The sequence below is a fragment of the Phallusia mammillata genome, chromosome 7 (assembly GCF_965637545.1).
Source record: "Phallusia mammillata chromosome 7, kaPhaMamm4.hap1.1, whole genome shotgun sequence".
Taxonomy (NCBI): domain Eukaryota; kingdom Metazoa; phylum Chordata; class Ascidiacea; order Phlebobranchia; family Ascidiidae; genus Phallusia; species Phallusia mammillata.
Window position 1 is genome coordinate 21,087,999 of NC_137258.1, and position 4,809 is coordinate 21,092,807.

Below are 4,809 nucleotides of genomic sequence, written 5' to 3' on the forward strand. Positions count from 1 at the left end.
GTCGTACGCCGAAGCTTTTCACGTGGTACGTGAGTATAGCTTTTTGCTGTACTCAGTCCAGGTTAGGTCGTGAAATGCAACTTAGCTGACCCAACTGATCAGCCCTTCTATTTTTGGGCGAAACTCGTATCTTGTACAATTTTCTAGGATTGCTAACTTCGTTGGTTTCAGAAATATGCAAGTCGTATCAAGGAGAATTGGTCTTTCTCTTAGTCGATGCATTCAAACAGGTTTAGGTGATACGCGACAATGGAAAAAGCGCAATGTTTTTTTGAGTGCCGGCACGTATAGGGGCAAGAGGGAGACCAGGGCTGGTTAGCTGGTTTTGTTAAGTTGGATTTTATGATTTTACTTGAATTGGGCATGACAGAAAACTACTCGCGTACGACCTAAAAAGCTCCGGTGTAAGCAATAAAACAATACAAAGCATATTGTGACCTCCAAACTTGTTTCGGTCCAATCTTAACTGTCGGATCTATGGAAATTCAGATCCTTTTTGTATTCTTTTATTCTTTATCGCACATTATTTCGAACATGAATCCAAATTCAAATCCAAAGATGCAAATATGTAACGGGTCAGATTTCCTTAAAAATGTGACCGTTGGTGCTCAATCTTATATTTATATAAAATCTATAAAAAGTAACATGTTAATGACATGATAGAGTCAACACACAGATTCCGCACAACTACAGAATTCGCATTACACAACTTAACACACCAATGTAAGGTGCAATTAAGCGCAACAGAACTGCCACATAAAAAAGGCGCGCTACACTGTCCGCAACACACATTTTATACGATTTTGTTTTTTAACTACTTTGTTTTGTAGCAATTGCACTACTGGGAGACATGATTGACGGCTTCGACGAAATGCGTAACGACCGAATAGATCACGAAAACTAAAAGTAAATTTAGCAGATAAAATGGAACTTATTTTTAACAAATTTAGTTGTTTTTCTTAAAGCTTAATCCTTAATTTAGTGTTCATTTTCAAGTTTTATCTACTAGGGCTTATACAATTTCAATCATCTTTTTTTACAGGTTTCAATATGGAAAGGCATGACTTTATCAAGGAGTGTGTATGTCTAACTGTCGTTTTAATAAACGAAATAAACAGAAATTGTATCCAGACAGTTGTACAAAAATGTTTATCGTGCTATGACAACCTTTTCATTTGCTTACAACTGCAGCCTACACAGTTTAAACGGAAAATCTAATTTGGAAACTAATTTGGCTCACGTTTGCATTATGAATGTACTACTTCACAACATTTGCGAATTGTTTTTATTACGTTCAAGTTCCTTTTAAAGAATGTAAAAATTACCCAAAACTTCTTAACGAAGCCAGTTGCAATTCCTTGTATATATTTCTTTCCTTGTATAATCAAAATGGAATTATTATTTTGAAACCAGAGTTAAATTTTAAGCTGCAGACAGTGCACACTGTTTCGACCTATAAAAGCAGAAATGAAGACTGCTATTTTGAACACAAGTTGGAGTATTGCGCCTTGGATATGTTTTTTTCTAGATTTATGTTAAAAAGCTTTTTGCTCGGTATGTCATGAAAATTTCCTCAACACAGACTTTGATTAAAGTTTTTTCTTCTTTGAAATATAGAAAACAAATTTCTTGCAACTATACATCTTTGTATTTTTCTTGCAAAACAAGTTTTATTTATTCATTTGGCTTCTCAGAAAAAAAAACTAATGACCGGGGTTTCCTTCGAAACATTTCCTTGGTGGAAGATATCCATAAAGCATCAATCCTTACTTTGACATCAGGCCAACAACTTTGACAAAACTTGCAAAAACAGATGTTTCTGCTGCAAACAAATTCAAAAAATTGTCGAACTCGTCGAAAAAATGAAGTCTCCAATATGGATTAGGATACTTAAATTGCCCATAGTCTATGTTAGGGATGGACAGTCTATAACGCCTTCAAAGGGCTTGGCGTACTATAATAATTTATACAAAATCGTGCCGTGATCGCTGGTCTGTATGAACGCTTCAGGGCTGATCCCAGTCATAAATTTGTAGCGATTGCGACATAATTTGTGCAAATTCTGCAATAGTTGTTTACCAAAACAGCTCGTTTTTGACTCGCTAGCTCAAAGCTTGCAACCAAATCCAACTGTATTGACAAATCATGTTCGAACAAATTCCCACACAAAGCAGTGTCCAATCACAGCACGGGACAAAACATACGGTTAAAGCAATTAATCATCAGATCACAAAGTCGCCTTGATCCTAATTAACCGCGACAGAAAATATTACAAAGTCCAAACATGATTTGTCAATACAGTTGGATTTGGTTACTACATATTTTAACTTCTTTTCAAGCTTTAAGTTAGCGAGTCAAAACGAGCTATTTTGGTAAACAACTGGTGCAGAATTGGCACAAATTATGTACAAATTGATGTTTATCTTAAATGAAATAACAACATTCGATTAATTTTAAGACAGCTAATTTGCAGACACAATTTGTCTCGTAACTATGTCTGTACCTTTAAGTTAAAGATATCCAGTTTTCGCGTCATTAACAAATTCGAGGTCCCAGGGCGTCAGTGCTAACTTGCGTTTTGAATAAATTCGTATGCTAAAAAATACCGTTTGTTTTTTTAAAAGTCCGTCTTGGTGCGAGATGAAAAGATGTTGTTTAAGTTCTTAAATTTGCGAATTTCCAAAATGGATGATTAACACTTGTAGCGGATGTTTGTGAAAAAAACGTTTTCTTGGTTTGTTTCCGAAAATTCTGTCTGTGACAGTTCGTCATTATTCTTTCCTTAAAGTAAAGACAAAAACCTAGGACCTATAAAGCTTAAACGCCGCTGTGTTTCGCTTTCCAGACATTCTCGGCTGTTGTCATACAGTTTGCAGTGTGACTATGCCACTTCGAGAAAAAATGTTTTACAATCTGTTGATACTAGGCATATTTAAAACCTAAGTATCTTCTCAGGCAAAATGTAGCTTCTTGCCACAAGATAAATAAATACAGAAGTGTTTTTGTCATGATTTTTTTCTGATTTATATATGCGGTGTTTTACTTGGTGCAGATAATTAACAGAAAAGCTCAAGATGAACAAAGTAGCATTGTTAGCACTTGTTGCTGTGTTATGCTAATGTGCATTGACACAACGAACGCTTGGCGTAGAAGAGCAGGTGGGATGAAGGATGCAAAACTCGAAAACGGTGAGATGTGAATTATATTAGCAGCATTGCAAGATAGCTTATGTGGTGAAACTTGTAATATTTGAATCACTAAACTTACATAAAACGCTCTGGGTTTGGAACAGCATTTTGTTCACATTTTTGAAAAAATATATTTCAGAGCTTTTACCAATAACCTTTGTACCGCAAACCTTTCTATTTGTGATTTATCGAATGAGAAACTGACAACGTATAAAGTATGTTATAAAGTTGTGTTCTTGCAGTGGTGGGATTCAATTTTTTTGTCAGTCGGTTATGTCACAAAAGTCATTTTCTTCAGCCGGCGTTTCTGTTACAAAAAGTCCATTGACAATAACCAATAATACTAACCGGTTCGCTAGGTAGACCTACTAACACTGAGCTTCACCTTTGGCCCGACCTGAGAACTTCTGGTAGGTGGCGCAAAAGAGCATAGGCGTTTATGGTGCTGACTCAGCAATTATTCTTACCATAAACCCAAATTGCTGTAACAGCACCATAAACGCCTATGCTCTTTTGCGCCACCTACCAGAAGTTCTCAGGTCGGGCCAAAGGTGAAGCTCAGTGTTAGTAGGTCTACCGGTTCGCTAATGTCATAAAATTTCGTGAGACAATTATATAGAACCGGTGCGAACCGACTGAATCCCACCACTGTTATATAGGTATTGTGGTTATTGGAAACGTGTTTCTATATGCTCAGCAGTTTTTTGTTTTAAGGTACTAAGTTGTTTTCATTTACTTTTGTTTTGCAGCACTCGCTCAACTTGAGGACGTTGTCGAAACCTTCGATGAACTGGAAAGAGAATACAACGAACGAAACGATGAGAAAAAATAAGAAACACAACAGAAACATTAGGTGACAAATAAAAAAAAGTCTTTGATTTAGCTTTGTGTTAAACACTACGTCTAATATATTGACACAAATTTTTAACACTTCTTTTTATTTTACACCCTCAATTCAGGACTGAATAAAAAAACATGAAGTCATCAACAGATGTTTGTCGAGTCGTGTTTTCTTTTTATGTCGTACTAATAAACAGAAATCATTATCTGAAAAAAACTGTTTTGTTGTTGTTGGACAAAAAAAATAAAATAAAATAAAAAATAAAAAAAAATAAATAAAAATAAATAAAAAAATAAATAAAAAATAAAATAAAAAATTAATTAAGACAATTTGCAAGGATTTGTTAAAACACGTCTGTAAGGCTCATAAAGATAAACATCTAGTTTTAATTCTAGCCTCAAAGAGTTATTTACGTGTGCGAAGTCAATTCCGACCATTTTTTTTAAAATTCTATTTGACTGGACAAAAGTTTAATGTAGAGTAAGCAAACTATGAAATAAATTGCGTTTCGTTAATTTAGACTAGAGCATTTTGTTACTAAACGAAGTATATAGGTTTTTAAGTGAACTACCATGGTAACGGTCTGGTGGACAATATTTAACAAATTTACTTGTTTTTCCCATTAAATCGGCACCCTAAATAGTCATTAAACGTTACGGCCACCAGCTTTGGCCGATGGAAGGTTTTTTACTCTCAGAATATGCTTGATTAATAACTTAGAGTTGTCATAAATTTTTAGGTTACACAGACTATATGTAGGCTAGACAACACTTTGTTGAC

General features: G+C 34.9%; 1 long non-coding RNA gene across 1 annotated transcript; it reads left to right on the forward strand.

Moving 5' to 3' along the window:
* The first annotated feature begins 3,033 nt into the window (after positions 1-3,033).
* LOC145238764 (uncharacterized) lies at positions 3,034-4,244 on the forward strand. The gene is made up of 3 exons (XR_013862172.1): positions 3,034-3,188; positions 3,938-4,041; positions 4,148-4,244. It is a non-coding gene; the product is annotated as an uncharacterized LOC145238764 (long non-coding RNA).
* The last annotated feature ends 565 nt before the right edge of the window (positions 4,245-4,809 follow it).